Here is a 25,048-nt window from a genome sequence, read left to right as displayed (position 1 = left end):
GTAATATTCATTTTACGAGCAAGTATGAATATAAATTTCACGGCAATATATTATCTCTCATATCAACTCCACGAAGTTTTAACAAATTGAAAGTTCTTGAGAGAGAAAAGGAGAAGAAAGGTGAAGCTCCTGGAGAGAGAAAAGGAAGAGAGTTGTGAGAGAGAAGAGTGCTGCGAGGAAAGCAATGGAGATATGGAGAGAGAAAGGCAGTGTGTGTTAATTCTGGCAACAAAATTCAGAGATGGTAAAATCCTAAAACGTGGTTTTAGAGAGAGAAGAATCATCACCAAGAAGATAATGAATTGGGTAAGATGAAATGCCCTTGTATTTATTTTTAAATGTCCGTAGCAGTTAAAGGCAAAATAATCTTATAATAACGTCCCAAAATGTGGTTGAATTTTAGTCACTAATCTACAATTGTGTAATTTGTAATCCCTATTTATCAATTATCAATGAGTTATTTATAAACTCTCTTCTTCAATTGTTCATTGATATTAGTTTGCTAAATTTTTTATATGTGGGTCAAGCTTTGCAAATAAAAGAATTTGGTTAGAAAATCGCATTTCTTGGTTTAGAAAATCAGAATGTGTTGGCTATGATATACAGAACACCTTGTATTATTCTTCCATCGCTCTTCTTTTTATTGTAAAGTGGGTTAGTACTCTTTGGGGTGGTACATTTGAAATATATTGAGTTTATCCTTTTTGGGTAAATTAAAATATATTGAGGTAATGCTATCTTGACTTACACATGTGTTGTGTACTTTGTATGAAGATATCTAACATGTCACTGGAATCAATCTGATCAAATATGGAGCACTGGACTCTATTTTTTATTTCTATATTTTAGTAATTTATTGTACCCCTTTAAAAAATAATAAACATTAATATTATGCAGTCCCAGCTCATTAGATTTTCTTATGGGTTTGTATACTTTGGTAACGGTTCAATTTCAAACAAATTGCTTGTAGACCCTTATCCCTCCGATGTCAACCATGGTTGCTTCAGCTGTATAATCTATGGTTGAGGATCTATAAGCATATTATTTAAAATGCAAAAGCCATCATGCCATTCTCTCCTATATCTTATCAACAGGTCTTTTTAATTGTTCATGTCTCACGGCCTTTAGAATTTTCAACACATGTGGTGGTATATGGTCGAAATACTACATGCAATTCTCACTTTAAGCATTATTAAGATCTCTCTATCTCTCTTTCCACTATTACTATCTTTTCATATGTAGAGTTTTCATAGATAACCTTTCATGTTAAAACATACTTCCTTATCTACTACTACTATTCAGTGATTTAAAAAATCGCCGAGTCAGCATGGACTCGAGCGAGTCGACATGGGAATCGTTCGTCCCGTGTCCATTCCAGTAAAAAATATTGTATCGCCTGATTCTAAAGAAGAACCAGCGATTCTCTACAGTGAACTGCTCGAGTCAATGTACATAATGACTCGGCATGACATCATGACTCGACATTTCTACACAATATGAAAACTGGACACGTCACCGTGTATCAATAGTACATTTGCTTTCAATTTCTTGCAAGGGTAATTGGGATATTTTCGTTTAAAACAAGAGAACTTTATCATGCTGAGCTGATATCACCCCACATACAATCACGCGGCCCCATGTCCCCTTCATTTGTCATCAAGAAATATGTTGGTCCTTAGGTATTTTATAGATGTGAAATCCCCGTGAAGTTTTCGATGTGAGACAATTCCCACTGTAACAGTTTGAGAACAAACCTATTAGCGTGCAAACTGTTACTAGCGATAAAAGCATACGCTTATAATTATTAGCTCTTATGGAATTCAGTTTATTATCAAAAAATGTCTATTAAATTAATAAAATAATTTTTTTAATAATTATGTTTATTATAAAAAAAAATTATTTAATAGAGCGAGCCTTTTATAATAAATTACATTTATAATAAAAAAATATACAAGCAATTCAAAATATACATACAAGAGCCATCTTGTTTTTTGAATCACATTTAGTATAATATTAAAATTAATAATTATACTAATTACATTGATAACCAAATGTTATATGTTATTTATTGGTATATTTTTATTATAAGCTATATATCTTAATATCTTTTGTTATAGTTGTAAATTAGATTTTAAAATTAGATGGTATTACAAGACAAATTTCAAATTTATTATTATTTGAATAGTAAAATTATTATAAAGTATAAACCAATAATTCATTCTTAATATATAATATTACTGTTAGTTAGGTTGTAATAATTATGGATGAGTAAAGAGGATTAATAAATGTTTGATTTGATATTAATTTCACTTTATATAGGATAATATTATTTTTAATCTTATTAAAAAAACAACGTTCCTAGTGTAGTACCCCCATTTTTTATTGGATTCCTAAAAAATAATGTTTATAATGATTTTTTATAATTTTTTTGTGATTATTTTTGTGGCAAAATCCGACCGATTCGTCCGATTCCCGATCGAAAATGCCGATTCTCCGATCCATATGGGTTTTTGGGATGCTTGATTCAGGGCACCGATTCGTTTTTTAAACAACTTCTACTATTCTTCCATGTGTCTTGTTTCTCATGGGCCAAGTTGGGGTGAGTTCTAAGGCAACTTGCCAAGGCACAAAAAATATGTTAAAAATATAAGTGCACACAAGTGCACATAAGGTCCAATGGTTGGACACTAAATAAAAGCGTGCCATTGTAAAATTTCATATGTATGTACTGTCTTTGTCAGTTTTTTGCACTCTACATACTCATGCTAACAGGGGTGTGGCCGTGAATTACACTATTAAAACTGGTTTGTCTAGTCTCATAGTAAATGTCTATTTGATTTTAATAGTGACTGACCTACCTGTGACTAACTACCATTAAAGGAGTATGATACCCTTCAAGTCTCATAAGACTACTATTATGATCTTGATGTGAATGTCATAACAATCAATGGCCCGAATGACTATTGTAACCTTGATAATAATGCCATGTAGACTAACAACGGGAAATACTATTCTCTGGATTTGAGCTTATATCTCAATTCAAAGAACTCGCTGCTACCTGGAAGTTGTTAGTTGATACCTTGAAGCTCATTTTTCCCTATGTCCGATGCTAACTCCTCGTCTACTTTTTCTTTTCTTTTTTCTTTTTGGAGAATGAAGGACTGACCCTCTACTCTTTGAACATAACCTGTAACCAATCTTGCCAATGAAGCTGAAAAAATACTATTATACCCAGATTAATATAAAAAAACTACTGCACCCTGCCAAAAGGAACAAGACTGTGATATCAAGCTACACTTAACAAGACTGTTCAACCTGTAATAATGGAAACAAAAGACTACCGTACCCATCAGACTGAACATGAGACAATTAGCTGCTGATAAGGAATGGAAAATTTCATGCAGATCCAACAAGGGGCTTCTAGAGAGAGAATGGGTCGTGGGGTGAGTAGTGGAGGGGGCCAGAGCTCATTGGGCTACATCTTTTGGAAATGATTGTCTGTTAATATAATTGGTGGAAATTGCTTGGATGAATTTTTTACGAACTGTTAAATTGAAATTGCTATAGAACTTGTAAATTATATCTATTTAAAGAGGGTTGTGCAAAAAAAATTCTTGGAGTGCCTAGTTTCAAAAGAAAAACATGAAGAGAAACATCAAATAAAACTTTCATCGATGATCACAACTGAAATGTAATATCTGGAGTCAATGAAGGGCTTTTAAGATTTCAACTTGACTCATGTATATGGCAGAAGAAATACAAATGTTTATCAAGGAGCAAAAGAGAGAATGTATGCTGAAGCGTGTGGAAAGTCATGTAGAAAGTTTTCTTGTTATTCAGTTACTCAATGCTGAAGAGGTGGAGACCGCAAAAGTCTAGGCCCAAGCATTGGGACATCACTTAGTGGAGGAGAATGCCAGAACCCAGGTCCAGCATACCTCTCAACGATAGGCTTTGGATGCTCTTTGGAAAAGTTTGTTTGTACCACTTCAATAACAACCAAAACTTGATCACATTCGAAACTTTAACTTCTGCTATATTACGGGGACTCTTAACCATGTTTCAAGGTTTGATAGCGCCAGAGGGGTAGTCAATGGTAGGATTTCTTCAAGTACTGGGCCCGTGGTTTTGGGTAAACCCCTAGGTGCCACGTCTTGTTCGATTTCTAGCGGAATGCCCTTGTGACGAAGGGTAGGAAGCGGGAGGGAGATTCTTCTTCCAAGGAGGGCAATATATTGGACAGTCCACCAGATTTCCACCGGAATGTGACTGTGATGAAGCGTAGGAAGCGGGAGGGAGATTCTTGGAACGCTTCCAAGGAGGGCAATACTTTGGACAGTTCATCAGATTTCCACCGGAATGCGACGGTGACAAAGGGTAGGAAGCGGGAGGAAGATTCTTGGAATGCTTCCAAGGAGGGCAATATTTTGTACAGTCCACCATTTAGAGTGTACTGCAATAGCAAAAGAGAATTATTAGTTAGGTAACCTCAAAATAATAATAATAATAATAATAATAATAATAATAATAATAATAAATTAAAAAAAAGAAATTAATATATGTTAGGATTTAAATAGTAACAATATGATTCATATTATCGTAGCTGTCCCTAATTATTGGTGTCCCTTATAGTATGACTTCCCTTAATCCACAAATTACAAATCTTTCTACTTAACAAATTATTGCAAATTTATACATCCATCTATGTCCAAATTTATCTCTAAGAAATATTCTAGCACCTTGAAGAGAAAAATGGAAACGAAAAATCTCCTAACACTAGATAATGGTATCATTTTTATTAGTTATTTTGCTATTCTAACCAATTTCAGCTGGATCAAAAAAATAAAAAGATAAATATATATATAAATAAGGCACACAACTTTGGGGATCTCATAGTACTCATCTAATCTTTTCATGCTTGCCTCAGCCGAGGGCAGTTGAGGAGATAACTCAATTGAGTCCATCGAGTCACGTCCACCATGAAAATCGTTGAAAAATAAATAAAAGGTTAAAATTTGATAAAAGATAGTATAATTTTTAAATATTGCATCTTTTATGTATTTTCTATTATTCTCTATTCTTTTAATTGTCTCTAGGAAGATAGCAGGGCCGGTATTCACATCGGACTCGAATCCTAAGATTGACGGTGATGCGAAGGTTACATTCTACGTGTTGTTATGCGCCCTCATTTCAGCTACTGGTGGCCTCATGTTCGGTTACGACATTGGAATCTCAGGTATTCTTCACTTTCTCTCTCTTCGCTTATTTAGAGAGAGAAATAATGAATTTGTGGTCGGTTTTATTTAGAGAGAGAGAGAAAGAATTCATGTTGTGTTATGGTGAATGCAAGCGGGGTGACGGCCATGGATGACTTTCTAGAGAAGTTCTCTCGGGCAGTGGAGAAATAATGAATTTGTCGTCGGTTTTATTTAGAGAGAGAGAGAAAGAATTCATGTTGTGTTATGGTGAATGCAAGCGGGGTGACGGCCATGGATGACTTTCTAGAGAAGTTCTCTCGGGCAGTGTATGCTCGGCGTTTTTTTCTTTTTTTCTGTGTGTATTTAGGTGGATTTTTAGTCTTAATCTCAATTCTTTAATTTTGGATATTATATTGTATTATCTTAAGTTGGATAATAAAATTATCACTTTGAATTTCTTAATTTTAAATATTATATTGTATTATAGGATCAACAACTTCTCGACCTTGTCAAAGTAAGGAGGAGCCGCAAGAACAACTTCTCGGCTCAGCAACTTGTTAGCAGTAAGTACAACTTCTTAGCCTTGTAACTTGCGAGTTTTTATTAATCACGCTTTTATATATTTCTTTTGAATTACCATTTTTGTCTTTCTCCTCTCTCTGTCTCTCTTAATCTTTTCTTAATCTCTCTATCCGCAGAGCAACTCAGGCTTGGGTCAGAGGCAGAGTAGGGGTGAATTCCACAACAACTTGTTGGGATACCAAAAAAAATATGATTCAAATATAAAATAGTTCTAAAAAAATAAAAATACCACTTTATTTTTGGATGATTTTAAGGTATTTTTGTATGATTTAGGAAATTTTCTTATGACATGTTCCAATCTTTTATTTTTTCATTTTCTTGATTTTTCTAAAATATTCACAGTATAAATAAAATTTTAAAAAATCAAAAGTAACTAATAGAAATAATTAAAAGAATAGAGAATAAGAGAAAATACATAAAAGAAGGAATATTTAAAAAATTATACTATCTTTTATCAAATTTTAACCTTTTATTTATTTTTCAATGATTTTCATGGTGGACGTGACTCGATGGACTCAATCGAGTTATCACCTCAACTGCCCTCGGCTGAGGCAAGCTTGAAAAGATTGGATGAGTACTATGTGATCCCAAAATTTTTGTGCCTTATTTATTTATATATTTATCTTCTTTTTTTTTTTGAGCCAGCTGAAATTGGTTAGAATAGCAAAATCATTAACAAAACTGATACCATCATCTAGTGATGGGAGATTTTTCTTTTCCATTTTTCTCTTCAAGGGGCTCAAAACTTTCTTAGAGATAAATTTGGACACAGATGGATGTGTAAATTTGCAATAATTAATTAAGTAGAAAGATTTGTAATTTGTGGATTAAGGGAAGTCATACTACAAGGGACACCAATAATTAGGGACAACTACGATAATATGAATCATATTGTTACTATTGAAATCTTGACATATATTATTTTCTCTTTTTTCAATTTCATTATTATTATTATTATTATTATTATTTTGTGGTTACTTAACTGATAATTCTCTTTCGCTATTTCAGCAAGCTCTCTCCTTCTAAAATCTTACTTTTTCATAAATGGCGGACTGTCCAAAGTATTGCCCTCCTTGGAAGCGTTTTAAGAATCTCCCTCCCGCTTCCTACCCTTCGTCACAATCGCATTCCTGTAAAATCTAGTGGACTGTCCAATGTATTGCCCTCCTTGAAAGAAGAATCTCCCTCCCACTTCGTACCCTTCGTCACACTTGCATTCCGTTGGAAATCGAATAAGACATGGCACCTGAGGGTTTACCCAAAACCATGGACGTGCGAACGCAAGTACTTAGATAAATCCTGATATTGACTACCTCTCTGGCCCTATCAAGCCTAGAAACATAGTTAAGAGTCCTGTAATATAGCAGAAGTTAGAGTTTCGAATTTGATTGTTCACTTTTTGGTTGTTATTGAAGTTGTAGAAACAAACTTTTGCAAAGAGGATCCAGAGCCTACTATTGTTGAGAGGTATGCTGAACCTGGGTTCTGGCGTTCTCCTCCTCCAACTGATGTCCCAATGCTTGGGCCTAGACTTTAGCGGTCTCCACCTCCTCGGCATTGATCTTTGAGTAACTGAATAACAAGATAACTTTCTACATGGCTTTCCACACGCTTCGTCGTACATTCTCTCATTTGCTCTTTGATAAACATTTGTATTTCATGTGCCATAGACATGAGTCCGGTTGAAATCTTAAAAGCCCATCACTGACTCCAGATATTACATTTCAGCTGTAATCATAGATGAAAGTTTTATTTGATGTTTCTCTTCATATTTTTCTTTTGAAACTAGGCACTCCAAGAATTTGTTTTGCTCAACCCTCTTTAAATCGACATAATTTACAAGTTCTATAGTAATTTCATTTCAACTGTTCGTAAATAATTCATCCAAGCAATTTCCACAAATTCTAGCAGCAGACAATCATTTCCAAAAGAGAAAAACAATGAGAGAGAGAGCGAGAGAGCAGTTTAATTATGGGATTGTCTATGAGGAGCGATTTATCTTTTTTACAAAGAGGTCACAATCATTCATGTTCCTTCAATTTCAAAATGGGGTGGTTGTAAGAGATTCATTGAATTAGGGGTGGCAAACGGGTAATGTCAAGTCAGGGTCCGGACTCAAAAAACTTTTATGGGACTCATACTCAGACTCGATTGGACCCGACACCAAAAAAAAATAAAAAAATAAAAAAATAAAAAAATAAAAAAATAAAAAAATCAAATACTATGTTAAATATATGCCTGTATATTTTATGGGATCGTATACAAAGAGACCATTAACATTTGATACAAGGAAGTTACAATTACTTACAACCATCAGATGTGAAATCTGACAGCTTGGGTGTGTTACAAAGTTCGAAATTTTTTTTTTTAAAGTTTGAGTTTGGTCAATGGAAGAAATACAACCATCTAATTTCACATCTGATGGTCAAGATTAATTGTGATCACCTTTTACTAAAAATAAATGATCTCATTATATACCTTTTTATTATTGTACTAAAGATAAATGGTCTCATTATATACTTTTTCATTATTTAAATATTATAAACTTAAAATATATATGCTTATATTTATGTAAATATTACATAAATTTATTAAATATTATTAAACTATTTTATATTTAATATTATTTAAATAATAACACTATTTGGGCCGGGTCTGGGTCCGATCCACATGGACCTGGACCCAACCTTTTGGGTCCAATATTTTGACCCATACCAGAACCTACTTCAGATCCTTGTCCATTGCCACCCCTATATTGAATAAACAAAAAGTTCCAAAAAGAAAAAATATTCTTGGACTTCATGACTCACTCCAAGCCATCCAATTTGACATCTAATTAATGGAGATGATTGTGACCTCCATGTCTATTGTACAAAGATGTAGAAAATACCCTTAATAATTTATCCTACATAAAGGAAGTTGTCATAAAATTTTGATGGTCAAAAGATATAACAATGGTTAGATCTTCAAAGAACAATAGTTTCATGTGGGCTGGACCGCATTTGTATAATATGCAGTCCAAAGGTATATTGGTGGTTCATCTAAAAACAATTGAAACTAACAGTCCATGTTTCTTACTATAATTGTTATTTCTAATTTTTTAAATTTATTTATTTTTCAACATTCAGGATCTCCATGTTAACGACCGTATGTTCTCTAAAAATTAAGATCAAATTCTATCTTAATAATAAACTTATTAAAGGGCCCACATTTCTACATGTGCCCCACATGCTAATCACATCCATCTTTAAATGACATTAAAACAACTCCCGATTTTTTCATCATTAAATATCTAGGAAAATAACTTTACGACATCCTCCATATGGCTCTCACCTCCGTACCTCTCTTTTTACAGATTAGTTCTCAGTGGTTTAAAAAACGGACCGGTGCCCCGGATCAGGCACCCCAAAACCCATCTGAATCAGTGAATCGGCGATTCAGATAAAAAATCGGCCGAATCGGTCGGATTCGGCTTTTAAAAAAATTCTAAAAAATTTACTAAAAATCATTATAAATGTTCTTTTTTAGGAATCCAATAAGAAATGAGAGTACTACATCAAGATTATCATCAAACATTTAATAAAATCTAACTAAATACAAAATTATAGATTGAAATTAGAATTATTGGTTTGTATTTTATTATTTTAACATCATTTTATTATACAAATAGGAATAAATTTGAATTTTATCGTATAATATCATCTAATTTTAAAATAAAATTTACAACTATAACAAAAAATAATATATAAATATATATTACATTTAATATTTAACCTAATATAATATATAACATAGTGTATTTTATATTTATTTTATACTATAATATATACTATGCAATAAAATATAATATACTATAAACGTATATATTATATTTAAAAAAATATATTATATAACATCAATGTATAATATATATATAATTGATGAAATATAATATATAATATATATAATACAATATATAGCATAGTGAATTATATTTTTATTTTATTATTTAACAATAAAATATTATATACATAACAATATACTATATATAATACAAATATATATTAATAATATAAATATAAATATATTATATATATTACATACTATAATATATAATATACATAACATTATATAATATATAATATAGTGTATTTTATATTTCTTTTATTATATAACATATAATAAAATATATTATATCACATAAATATATATACTATACAATACAAATATATTAACAATTTAAATATAAATATATAATTTATAATATCGTACATTGTATTTTATATTTATTCAATTAATCTATATTTATTATATATAATATCATATAACATAAAACATATTATATATTATACAATAAAATAAAATATATATATAGGTGGTTCATCTAAAAACAATTGAAGCAAATGTTTCTTACTATAATTGCAATTTTTAATTTTTAAAATTTATTTATTTTTCTACATTCAGGATCCCCGTGTTAAAGATTATATGTTCTCTAAATATTAGGATCAAATTCTATTTCAAAATTAAATTTATTTAGGGGCCCACATTTCTACATGTGCAGGCATGCTCGGATGTTAACCACGTCCATATTCAAATGACATTAAAACAACTCTCGTTTTTTTCATCATTAAATATCTAGAAAAAAAACTTTATAGCATCCTCTATATGGTTCTCACCTCCGTACCACTCTTTTCACATATTAGTTCTCACCAGTGGTTTAAAAAAATGGACTGGTGCCCCAAATTAGGCGTCACAAAAACCCATCCGGATTGGTGAATCGGCATTTCAGATCAGGAATTAGTCCAATTGGACGATTTGGCCTTAAAAAAATTCAAAAAAATATTAAAAATCATTATAAATGTTCTTTTTTATGAATCCAATGAGAAATGAAAAAACTATATTAATAAATTTTATTTTTTTTGCATCAATATGCGAGTATTGAGATGTTCTTTCCCTGTATGAAGATTATCATTAAACATTTATTGAAATCTAACTAAATACAATATTATAAATTAAAATTAGAATTATTGATTTGTATTTTATTATTTTAGCATCATTTTACAATACAAATAAAATTAGATTTGAATTTTGTCATCTAATATCATCTAATTTAAAAATATTATTTGCAACTACAACAAAAAATAATACATTGCATGATTTATAACATAAATAAATTAATAAATAAAATATAAGATTTGGTTTAATAATTAATAAACAAAAATAATACATTACAACCTAACTAACTATAATATTATATTCTGAAATTGAAATTGTTGGTTTATATTTTATAAAATAATTATAAATAAAATAATTCTAAAATGTCTTATAATAACATCTAATTTAAATATTTTTATTTACAACTATAAGAAAATTAATATATTTTATAATTTATAAAATAAATAAATTCATAAAAATTATAAGATGTCGTTATCAATGTATAATTATTAATTATAATATCATAATAAACATGATCAAAAAATTATTATAAAACACTTCCATATCATATGATTAAAAACAAAAATTAAACCTCCTATAAATTTTAATGTTCTAATATTAAAAAAAATCTCCAACTACACAAAAAACCCATCTGGATCAATGAATCGGCGTTTTGGATAAAAAATCGGCCGAATCGGTCAGATTCAGCCTTTAAAAAAATTAAAAAAAATTATTAAAAATCATTATAAATGTTCTTCTTTAGGAATCCAATAAGAAATGAGAGCACTATATTAAGATTATCATCAAACATTTATTAAAATCTAACTAAATACAATATTATACATTGAAATTAGAATTATTGGTTTGTATTTTATTATTTTATCATCATTTTACTATACAAATAAGAATAAATTTGAACTTTAAAATATAATTTACAACTATAAAAAAAATAATACATAAATATATGTTATATATAATATTTAACCGAATATGATATATAACATAGTGTATTTTATATTTATTTTATACTATATAACATAATATGCAATAAAATATAATATATTACATAAATGTATATATTATATGTAATAAAATATATTATAGTACATCAATGCATAATATATATAATTGATGTAATGTAATATATAATATATAATATATAGCATAGTGAATTCCATTTTTATTTTACTATATAACATATAATATGCAATAAAATATTATATACATAATATATAGCTAAAATATATATTAGTAATAAAAAAATAAATATATAATATATATTACATAATATAATATATAATATATAATATATAATATATATAACATTATATAATATATAATATAGTGTATTTCATATTTATTTTATTATATAACATATAATAAAATATATTATATCACATAAATATATATACTATACAATACAAATATTTTAATAATTTAAAAATAAACATATAATCTATAATATAGAATATTATATTTTGTATTTATTCTATTAATCTATATTTATTATATATAATATCATATTATATAAAATATATTATATATTATACAATAAAATATAAAATATATATTATACAATAAAATATATATAAAATACAAAATATATATATATATATAACATATAATATATAGTGTATTTTATATTCATTTTATTAATATATATTTTTATTATATATAATATAACAAATTATTTTATTAATATTTTTATTATATTATGTAATATATATAATATAATATAATTCAAATACAAATATAAATTAACAATATAAATATAAGGAGGGAGACAGAATAGGGTTTGAGGAACCAAGTTCCTATTTTAAGTTCCATCATTTTGGATGGAACTTTTATTTCTTAAGCATAAGGGAATAAGGACGTTCTAATTGTATAAGAGAAAGAGATAGGCTTTACTCTTCTTTTATTTTTTTACTCCACAAATATATCATTGAAGAAACCAAGCGGTCCCATGGTTCGAACATCGGCCCGTATTGTTTGGTAAAAAAAATTGAACAGAATATGGTATGATGTTTGAACCATCGAACTGCTTGATCTACTTAAAAAAAATAGAACAAAAGGCCGTCCGATGTTTGAATTGCCTTCTGCTGAATTTTTTTAGTAAACAATGCGGGGCAAATTTGGCAAAGGTTGAGAAATGTTGGGGTTACCGAGCGTTTTGAGTTTTGAAAAATCGGACCGGGGGTAAACTTGGATAAAAAACAAAATTGTCAAGGCTACAAAATAGTTCGAGGTTTGAAAAATCGGACTTAGGCAAACTTGGCAAAAAAACAAAATCGGGATTCCATCCTTCCGAGTAATAATCGCTTATTTTTGGGTCATTTCATTATAATGATATTATAAACCGGTCCATACATAAATTTCCCATGAAATAAATACAATCACCCAATTTCACATCCAATGGTCGAGATTAATTATGATCATATTGTACCAAGGGTAATGGTCTAATTATATAGGTTCCCAAAAAATAAATAAAATAGGCCAAGAAACCGTACCCAACTACAACATAAACAGTGTAGAATGTGAATATTAATTGTAGCTTCCATCTAGACGTTTATTTAAATTCAAATTCTTGATTTTCATTATGACCACTATCCAACTTCCTCTCTTCTCGCTCTCTATCATTTTTATTCTCATTTACAATTCAATATCCAAACACAAGATACAGTTAAAATCATGGGAAAATATCCTATTATCCCCTATTTTTAACCTCTATATCTTATCCCACCCAAGAATTGAAAATATTATTTATAAGCAAAAGGACTCTATTTTTTCTATCTTCCAAACAACCCCCTAATTCTGACCATGTATTATTGACCTCAACAACTTATGAATGACTCTATCTATCTCTCTCTAATACTCCATCTCTCTCTCTCTAAAATTTCATCTCTCTCTCACACATAAGAAGTTGTACTCTTGTTCGAGCTCAAGCTAAACCCCTTGGCTGGTAAACTCACCGAGAAGCGAAGAGAGAGATGGAGATTTAGAGAGGGAGAGAGATGGGGTTTGAACAGGGTGTCATTTTAATGTTTGTTTGGGTCAACAGTTTATGATCAAAGGGGTCCAGAAGGTTGTAAGATAGAAAAGATGGAGACTTTTTGCTTACAAGTAATATTTTCAATTCTTGAGTCTCATGAGATATGGAAGTTAAAAATAGGCGATAGGGAGATATTTTCCCTAAAATCATCCCATTACATAGGCCCTAGTTTTTTTATTGACAAATGGCTAAATTATAAGAATGTTGATTGGATTTAAAAAATTAAAAATAAAAAGCAAAGTATATAAAAAAGGGTGCGGTTTGTATAGATTCGAGGCTTTAAACAATCAAAGTAAATGCATACATTCAAATAGTGTCGACAAATGTGGTTACAATATTGAAAATCTTTGTGACATATTTATAATATATTTTCGTCTTTAATTATAAAGTTTAATACTTCAAAAATAGTTTGGATTGAGCAGATCTATGAAAACTTGAAAATCTTGAAAATTGAGGGTCCAAAAATGCGTTAGAAGATGCATTGTTTCCAAAACTTGAAATCCATTTCTTTTTCTCATGTCCATGCATCTTGATGTCGAGATGATCAATTTGAGGATATTTGGGAAACAGTATGAAAAGTGACTATTTACTTTTTAGCGCAAGGAAGTCCAATCATCGTTATTCTTTATATTTCTAATCGGGTGATTGTAAGCATGTCATTGAGTAGACTCAAAGTTCAAAAACAAATTTCTCAAACTTCGTGATACACCGCAACAAGCCATGGAATTTGACATCCAATAACTAAGAATAATTATGAAGTCTTTGTAAGAAAGATAAAAATCTGATACTATAAAAGCCCTTTTTAGAAGTACTATGTGTGTGCGAAAATCTCTCTTATACAAAATAATTGCGTACAGGAGGGCGGCTAGGTTAAACACAGACCTTTAGACAACCAAATTGCATGTTATTTTAAACTTTTGTTTTTGGGATATTTTGTTTTTTGAATATTTTTATTCAGTGCCCTAGTTTTGATTGACAAACGGCCAAATTATTATGTTGAATGGATTTATACACAAAAAATATTAGGTATTTTAGTAATGACAGAAAGTTAAATAGGTATTTACGTAATTTTTCAAACAATAAATAGTCTCATAGTATACCATCCCTATTCTAAAATACCTTGCTTTTCTGATTTAATTTTATATTTTAAAATTTCTAATTGGAAAACCTCAAAATAGAAAAAATGTGCTATTAATTAGTTAGGAAGTTCAAGTGAAATGAAGTCTATAAACAAATAAAGGGAAAATATTTCCATACAACATCTTTTCAGACCCAAGGTTTCAAAACATATTTGGCGACATATAAATCTCATGTCTTATATCACATAAACCCTGGACCAACTTTACCCCATCTTTTTAGCTCAAATAAAAATTCAAAAGACCTCATTTTCTTATTCTTTTGTACACCCCTTCTCTCTCTCTCTCTCTCTCTCTCTCTTCCCATGTTTCTCCCTATACTTTTTTCCTTTCTTTCAATATTAAAAATATATATTTTTTCATAAGATATTTCTTAACATTAAAAAAAATAAAAATGAGAGAGGTTTCTAGAGAAACAAGGGAAGAGAGGGAAGTGGGTTTAGAAAGGAATATAAAAAAAGTATGTCTTGAACTTTTGTTTGGGTTAGGATGGATAAAGTTGGTCTTTAGAGTTAGAAGATATAATATATGGGATCTCTATGCGACGAGATATATTTTGAAATCTTGGATCTATTTAGAAATGAAAAAGAGGGTGAATTTGAGCTAACTATCTCAGCATAGTGAGTAATTCCAAAAATATTAGTATCTTTACAATTTATACTTGAAAGTATAGATAGTTTTATCTACCACTCTTTATTATGCTTTTTTTTTTTTTTCTTTTTCTTTTGGGGTGGGGGCAAAATTTGAGACTAAATTTTTATATCCTTGGTGTTTATGATCGTTTCCTCTTTTTTTTAGTTTTTGGGTTACTCAATGAAATGTTGAAAGCAGGTGACTCCGTAAGGTTCTCATCAGGTCGAGCTAGAATATAGAACTTTTAATAAAGAAATTTAGGAGATTTATTTAAAGGAAAAATTTTATATATGGTTGCACCTTCAAAATGTAAAATTAAAGTTGTATATAAAAAAAATCCATCATAAAGGCTTGTTTGGGTGTTGCTCTAACTGATCATCTCAACATCGAGATGTATGAATATGAAAAGAAAAGAGGATTTTGAGTCTGCCAAATAGCTTATCTTACAACACATTATTGGGACCGTTCATTTTTAATATTTTTATGTGTTTATGGATCTACTTGATTTGAACTATTTTTAGAGTTCAAAAGTATATAATTAGAGATAAAAATAGATTCTAAGGTCATCCTAAGAACTTTTGATATTCAAATTACATTATGATAAAATTTATAAGTGTGCCTTAATTGGATTGTTTAAGGTTGCAACCATTTACAAAGCACACCCAGAAAAAGGTAGAACTAGACATGACTATACAACTAGAACCTAGTCGTGTGTTGGTCGATTGGACCCGGACCTAACTTATCCCATCTATTAATCAATGTGAATCTTTGAAGAAAAGTTTTTCCAGGGCATTTGTAGAAGGGTGTGGTTTGTATAGAGCCAAGGCCCCAAACAATCAAAGTAAAGCACCTTCAAATAGTGTCGACAAATGTGGTTTCAATACTAAAATTTTTTGTGATAGCCTTAAGATATATTTTTATCTTTAATTATAAAATTTAAAGCTTTAGAAATAGTGTAGATCGAGTAGATCTACGAAAACTTGAAAATCATGAAACTTGACGGTCCAAATATTTGTTACAAGATGCACTATTTCCAAAACTTAAAATTCGTTTTTTTCACATGTCCATGTGTCTTGATGTCGAGATGATCAATTTGAGGGCATTTGGGCATCAAAACAACCTCTTCTAGTGAAATTTTTGAGGTGCACTCCAATTTGATTGCTTAGAGCCGAGGCTCGATATAAACTTTTCCTTTGTAGAAAGGTCCTATTTTAACTATTAAATTTAGTCCCGCTGATCTATACTGGGAATCAGCTTGGATCAATTTCATCACGGTAGTCTTGGTTCGGTAAGAATGCAGTCCTATCAAAATAAACAAACCCTAATTTATCAAAAATTGTAATTCAAGCCTTGGAAAACCTTCTAATCGATCATCTCGGCCTGAACATCGTGGTTAGGAAAAAAATTGAGATTTGAAATTTCAAAACAATATATATTGCAACAAATTATCTAGACCATCTAATTTTCTTTAAAAATAACTGTTCAAAGATCTGCAAGATCTATAGCATTTTTTTAGTTTCAAAATTTATTGTTGGTGCTAGAAATTGATTTTAGAGACATCATAAAGACTTTTTATTCCAGAAAAGCTTACCGGAATGAGGAATTGAGGTGAGGCTATATTTTGTTTTCATAAAGCCTAGGCCGTATAAAAACTTCATCCAATATTATTCTTAGGTACTCAATTACTCGATTGTCTTTCTTTAAAGGGTGTCGTTTCTATAAGGTTGCAACCTTAAACAATCCAATTAAGGCGCACCTCTAAATTTTATCATAACATGTAATTTTGGGGTAAAACATTTTTAGGATTATCTCAAAATATATTTTCATATCTAATTATGAAATTTTAAAATCTAAAAATTGTTAAAATCAAGTATATTTATAAACATATGGAAAATCTTGAAAATAGATGGTCTAGATAATGTGTTGCAAGATGCGATGTTTCGGGGATTTAAAATCTTTTTTTCCTCATATTCATACATCTCATTGTCGAGATAATCAATTAGAGTGTTTTTCAACATTAAAAAAATCTTTTCCAATGTATTTTTGAGGTACATATGTAAACGTACATTTTAAGGTTGTAACCTTATATAAACCTTTTCCTTCTTTAAATATGTTGATCATTTTGTAAAAATTGAAGTAATCATTATTATGGGTGATGTTTATTTTTTGGATCTAATATCTAAAAGTTTGTTTTTATTCACAAATAAATTCTTTTAGTTTAAAAAATTAAATTTTTATTTTGTGAAAATTATATATCTATTTTTTAATTGAAATATAATAAGCTTAAGGGGTTATTTGGATACCTGGAAATATATTGTCTGTAAAATATATTATTAGCATAATACATTACTGCGTAATACATTACATGCAAATGGATTTTATACTGTTTGGGTAGTATTTAGATGCAACCTATGAAATATATTGGTCTTACTTGACATGGTTTAATATGGAATTATCTATATTGCACTTTAAATTTGCTCTTACATTGCTCTTATTAGACATAACGATTTAATATGGAATTGTCTACAAAGAGTTTTGTACGCACAATCATTCATTTCTTTTAAATTTCAAAATGCGCGGTTGTACTATTGTCATTGAATAAATACAAATTTTTTTAAAAAAATTCACTCCATGACTCACCTCAAGCCATCCAATTTGACATCTAATAGTTGAGAATGATTGTGACCTCCATTCACAAAAGATAAATGGTCTCTTTGTAGACATTCCTATTAAATATTGAAATTCATGTGTATAGATACCATGACTATACCATGTGTGTCACGCATCAAAGAATAATAACTTAATAGTGTGAATTGATACTAGCCATAAATATTGAGTGAACTATTTTAATCACATCCTTTACATATCGTTAATTTCTACTTAAACTAGTAAATGGTCATGTATTTTTTAAAAAAATTATTGTGAGATGGTAAAGTATTTTAAAAATTTAATTGAGATATTGGAAGAGGCCAATGTGTAACTAATTTGTCACTACTTTATCTGTATCTAAATCCTAATCCCAAAAATGGTGAGTTCTACCGCAACTTGCCAGGGCAAGAAAAAGATGTTACAAATATAAAATATATGTTAAAAATAAAAAGTTAGAAACATTTTTTAGATGTTTTTGACGTGTTTTAGGATTAATTGGGAAGTTTTCTTTAGTTATCTTCTATTTGTTATTGAAAAGAAAGTGATCGTTCTTGAAATAATATAAATATTTTTTTTCATTGTTTCTTTCATTTTACAAGAATATCTCCTAGATTAAAGGGATTTTTTTGGTAGAATATTTCTCCCGAATTTAAATGTTGAGATTTGTTTAAAACCATACAATATCTTATACTAAGAGAGAGATTGGCTCTGCTTTTTTTTTCTGTTTTTTTATTTATTTATTTTTTGTATTTAGGTGGATTTTTAATCTAAATCTCAATTCCTTAATTTTGGATATTATCTTGTATTATCTTAAGTTGGATAATAAAATTATCACTTTGAATTTCTTAATTTTAGATATTATATTGTATTATCTTAAGTTGCATAATATAACTATCTTTAGTTTGAATATTATTACATCAACATACATTCGAACTTGAGTCCTAATTCCCTTCTAACTGAGGTCCTATATAAACAAACCAAACAATCAAATTTATTTCATAGTCAATTGTATCTCAGAGTAAGGATCAACAACTTCTCGACCTTGTCAAAGTAAGGAGGAGCTGCAACAACAACTTCTCGTCCTTGCAACTTGTTCAAAGTAAGGAGGAGCAGCAAGTACAACTCCTTGGACTCGCAACTTGCTCAAAGTAAGGAGGAGCAGCAAGTACAACTCCTTGGACTCAATCGAGTTATCTCCTCAACTGCCCTCGGCTGTGGCAAGCTTGAAAAGATTGGATGAGTACTATGAGACCCCAAAAGTTTTGTGCCTTATTTATTTATATATTTATCTTTCTTTCTTTTTTTTGAGCCAGCTGAAATTGGTTAGAATAACAAAATCATTAATAAAAATGATACCATTATCTAGGGATGGGAGATTTTTCTTTTCTATTTTTCTCTTCAGGGTGCTCAAAACTTTCTTAGAGATAAATTTGGACACAGATGGATGTATAAATTTGCAATAATTTGTTATGTAGGAAAATTGTAATTTGTAGATTAAGGGAAGTCATACTACAAGGGACACTAATAATTAGGGATAGCTACGATAATATGAATCATATTGTTACTGTTGAAATCTTAACATATATTATTTTCTCTTTTTTCAATTTTTTTTTTATTATTATTATTATTTTGTGATTACCTAACTGATAATTCTCTTTTGCTATTGCAACAAGCTCTCTTCCTCTAAAACCTTACTTTTTCATGGTGGACTGTTGAAAGTATTACCCTCCTTGGAAGCGTTTTAAGAATCTCCCTCCCGATTCCTACCCTTTGTCACAGTCGTATTCCGGTGGAAATCTAGTGGACTATCCAAAGTATTGCCCTCCTTGGAAGAAGAATCTCCCTCCCGCTTCCTACCCTTCGTCACAACTGCATTCTGCTAGAAATCGAACAAGACGTGGCAACTGGGGGTTTACCCAAAACCATGGGCGAGCAAACGCAAGTATTTGGAAAAATCCTGCCATTGACTACCCCTTTGGCCCTATCTAGCCTAGAAACATGGTTAAGAGTCCCCCTAATATGACAGAAGTTAGAGTTTCGAATCAAGTTTTGGTTATTATTAAAGTTGTAGAAATAAACTTTTCCAAAGAGGATCCAGAGCATACTATTGTTGAGAGGTATGCTGGACCTAGGTTTTGGCGTTCTCCTCCTCCAAGTGTTGTCCCAATGCCTGGGCTCCACCTCCTCAGCATTGACCTTTGAGTAACTGAATAACAAGATAACTTTCCACATGACTTTCCACACGCTACCACGCACATTTTCTCTTTTGCTCTTTGATAAACATTTGTATTTCTTGTGCCATAGACATCAGTCAAGGTGAAATCTTAGAAGCCCATCACTGACTCCAGATATTACATTTCAGCTGTGATCATAGATGAAAGTTTTATTTGATGTTTCTCTGCATGTTTTTCTTTTGAAACTAGGCACTCCAAGAATTTGTTTTGCACAACCCTCTTTAAAGCAATATAATTTACAAGTTCTATAGCAATTTCATTTCAACTATTCGTAAATTATTCATCGAAGCAATTTCTACAAATTCTAGCAACAGACAATCATTTCCATAAGAGAAAAACAGTGAGAGAGAGAGAGAGACGGAGAGAGAGAGAGCAGTTTAATTATGGGATTATCCACAAAGAGACCGTTTATCTTTTGCACAAGGAAGTCACAATCATTCGTGTTCCTTCAATTTCAATGTGGGTGATTGTAAGAGTGACATTGAATTAGGGGTGGCGAACGGGTCATGTCGGGTCTGGGTCCGGACTCAAAAAAATTTTAGGGGACTCAGACTCATACTCGATTGGACTCGACAACAAAAAAAAATAAAAAATAAAAAAATCAAATATTATGTTAAATATATGCATCTTTTAAGGGATCGTATACAAAGAGACCATTTACATTTGATACAAGGAAGTTACAATTACTTACAACCATCAGATGTGAAATCTGATAGCTTGGGGTGTGTTACAAAGTTCAAAAAAAATTCTTTTAAAGTTCGAGTTTGGTCAATAGAAGAAATACAACCATCTAATTTCACATCTAATGGTCAAGATTAATTGTAACCACCTTATACTAAAAATAAATGATCTCATTATATACCTTTTCGTTAATGTACTAAAGATAAATGGTCTCATTATATACTTTTTCATTATTTAAATATTATAGCTTAACATATATATGCTTATATTTATGTAAATATTACTTAAATATTATTAACATACACTAATCATTTATCTATTAGATTTTAATTGCTCAACTCACTAAATTTTAATCTTTCCTCCTGTACGCTTGTCTAATTTTTAGTCTGCTGGGTATTGCTCATGACACATACATCTTATCTTGGAAAGCACAGATGAATAACATTTTCTTCTTATTTCTAATTTTATCGTCATACATTTTATATTTGAGTTGGAGGAAATTGGAAAGAGCAGCTTTTATTAATACGAGCTAATGAGATAGTTCCTTGGTGTTTAAAGAATAATGGAAAAATACCCCCACCTCTCTCCTTGTTTTTCATGCTTTACTTTTTATAAAACACAAGTTACTCCAATCGAGCCCTGCCCGAGGCCAGTATTTAAGGCGATTTCAAGTGGACTATCCCAACAAGACTTTAAAATTTTGAAAAAAATACAAAATCTTTATTAAAAATAAATAGTGCAAAAAATAACTAAACTAAAAAGAAAATGTCTAAAGAAATATTCAAAAATATAGATAAAGGTCAATTTGGAAAAAAATATCATATATCACTAAAAAAATTCCAGAAAAATTTAAAAAAGAGGAAAATAAAAAAAGAGAGCTTATAATAAGAAATTCTATAACGTAGAATCCTTAAACAAACCAATTAAGGCACACCTCAAAATTTTATAATATAATTTTGGTGTAAAAAATTCTTAGGATTATCTTAACATCTATTTTGATCTCTAATTATAAAATTTTAAACTCCAAAAATGGTAAAAATCAAGTAGATCTATAAATATATTAAAATCTTGAAAATGGACGGTCTAGATAATATGTTACAAAATACACTATTTATGGGACTCAAAATCTTTTTCTTTTTTTCCACATTCATACATCTCGATGTCGAGGTGATCAATTTGAGGCAACCTTTTCTGATGGATTTTTGAAGTACATCTTTAATTCTACATTTTAAGGTGGCAACTTGCAGCCTTATATAAACCTTTTCCATAAAAAAAAAACTCACAAATCATCTTTGAAAACATTAAAATTACATTGGATAAACTGGCACAAACTCTCCTCCAACATCTCAACAGGCAGTTCCCTGTTTCTATCAAAATGGATAGGAAGCCTAAACATCTTTTTCCAACTCTTAATCACAGTTGGGATTTTGATTGCCAATCTTGTTAATTACTAGACTTCTTCCGTACACCCCTGGGGTTGGAGGCTCTCTCTCGGCCTTGCTGGTGTACCTGCGGCCTTGCTATGCTTCGGTTCATTGCTCAGTGTGGAGACACCAACAAGCTTGATAGAGAGGGAAGACTGAGAAGGGGAAGGCCAGGCACTATGAATGTCAAACCCGAATTCCAGCAGCTTGTCGAGGCATGTGAGGCTGCGAGTGAAGTTAAGCACCCGTACCGCAGGCTCATGAGGTGTGACGGTCATCCACGTCTGTTGATCTCTATCATCCTGCAGGTATCACCTCTCTCTCTCTCTCTCTCAGTAGAACATTTTCTGATGGCTTGATGGGGTTTATTTTGTAGGTGTTTCAGCAGTTGACTGGGATCAATGCCATCATGTTCTACGCCCCTATACTTTTCCAAACCATGGGTTTCAAGAATGATGCCTCACTCTTGTCTGTTGTGATCACAGGAACAGTTAATGCCATCTCCACCTTCGTGGGCATTGTCATTGTTGACAGAGTTGGAAGGACACCTTTTCTGCTCCAAGCTGCAGTCCAGATGTTCATTTGCCAGGTACATTTATCCTATCTCTCTCCCTTTTATGTTCGAGCACAACTTCTAAAGGTCCCTGGTAATATCACATTAGGTTCACGATTCTATCTCTTCCCTCAATCAAATTTTACTTCTATAATTCTTTGACATAGAAACAATGTAGGGAAGGCCTAAAGGTGGATCAGTTACTGTATATGTTACTTCTTTTATTCTACACATTTGATTTTTATGATATATTTTCCCTGCAATTTAAAGTTCTTCATTGTAACTACTTGAATTCAAGGTTATTAATAGGATTAAACCCATATAACTTCTCATATTGGGCCTTGCTGGAGCACAGAGAACCTCTGCAAAAGAAACTTGCCCAAGTTCTATGTTGAAGCAAAAGCAAATAATAATATTCTGACATGAACAAAAGTTGGGAAAAGAAACTAAAATAAAATGATCCTTTCTTAAAGAGAAATTCAACTTCTATAATTCAACCAAATTTTAGACCATCTATTCATACCAAAAAAGCTAAAATACACTTGACTTTGATAACATTACAATATGAAGTTTTCACACTTTTCCAATACAATCATCTATTTCCACCTTCACTTAATTGAGACTAATATTGTATAAATTTCAAAAACCTTTCTACCAAAAGAAGATCAATCTCTCTCCCTCTCTTAACCATCTGTTGTTCATTGCTTGTAATGTGATTTTGCAGGTCGCCATTGGGATCATTCTATTAAAGGATCTCCACTTAACGAACTCCCTAAACCACACAGTTGCGATTGTGGTGGTGATACTGGTGTGCGCCTATGTTGCTAGCTTTGCGTGGTCATGGGGGCCACTAGGTTGGCTCATCCCTAGTGAGATCTTCCGTATAGAGACAAGATCAGCTGGATTTTCCTTTGTAGTTTGCTCCAACATGCTTTTCACATTCCTTATTGCACAAGCCTTTCTATCTACGCTATGTCACTTAAAAGCCGGCATCTTCTTCTTCTTCGCCATGTGGATTCTCATAATGCGGACTTTTGTAGTTTTTTTCTTGCCGGAGACGAACGTGTTCCTATTGATCAGATGACAGAGAGGGTGTGGAAGAAGCATTGGCTCTGGGCCAGGTTCATGGCAGAGGAGACTAACAGAGTTTGAAGCCACTAAATCAAGTTCATGGTAGGGGAACTAATAGAGTTCGAAGCCACAAAATATACCGAGAAGGCAATTTGTCTGTTTTTTTACCTTTTATTTAAGTACTCTGAGCAGTTTCTCTCATTAGGAAGTTCATAAATAGTTTCCTCTTCTATTTTCTTTGTAAATTTGTCACATGATTTCTTCACCATGTGGATTCCCATAATGGGGACCCTTGTGGTTTTATGCTTGCCGGAGACGAAGGGTGTTCCTATAGATCAGATGACAGAGGGTGTGAAAGAAGCACTGGCTATGAGCCATGTTCATGGCAGCAGAAGCTAACAAGGTTCGAAGCCCCAAAATCAATTTCATGGCAGAGGAGTCTAACAGAATTCAAAGCCCACTAAAAATCAATGCAATTTATTGCAATGTTACTTTTAGGATTGAAGCACAGATCCAAGCCCAATGTAGCCCAAAAATGTAATGTTACAGCAAAATGACCTTTGATCACAAAAAACTTCAGAACTCCATAAATATAATAAACTTTTTCGATGAAATTTTAGGCAAAATGACTATGAATCTCCCTTGGGAGTCCCAAGGGAGCATAGTATGAATATATTCTTTATGTGTTTTCAATTGATACAAATGGCCCTAGAAATAATTTCAATGTCGACCTGGGTCTTTATTGTCACATATTTATAACTTAGAGAAGATGAATTGTGGACCGTGAAGTGAAAGTATAGAAAGGGGCTTGAGTAGCACCTCATCCTCTAGTAACTACTTTGTAGTTTTTATTCCCATCTCTAACATCATTCCACTAGTGCTTTAAAAACAGATAACGGTCTTCCCCATTGAATTACCCAAAAA

At 30.9% G+C, this 25,048-nt stretch overlaps 1 pseudogene; it reads left to right on the top strand.

Moving 5' to 3' along the window:
• The first annotated feature begins 3,744 nt into the window (after positions 1 to 3,744).
• Positions 3,745 to 24,210, top strand: LOC18435792 (sugar transport protein MST4-like; annotated as a pseudogene).
• Positions 24,211 to 25,048: the final 838 nt, after the last annotated feature.

Source organism: Amborella trichopoda, chromosome 10 (genome assembly GCF_054954075.1).
Source record: "Amborella trichopoda isolate Santa Cruz 75 chromosome 10, AtrichopodaSantaCruz75HAP2 v2.0, whole genome shotgun sequence".
NCBI classification, from domain to species: domain Eukaryota; kingdom Viridiplantae; phylum Streptophyta; class Magnoliopsida; order Amborellales; family Amborellaceae; genus Amborella; species Amborella trichopoda.
Note: the sequence above shows the minus strand (reverse complement) of the source record. Positions and strands in the feature narration are given on the sequence as shown.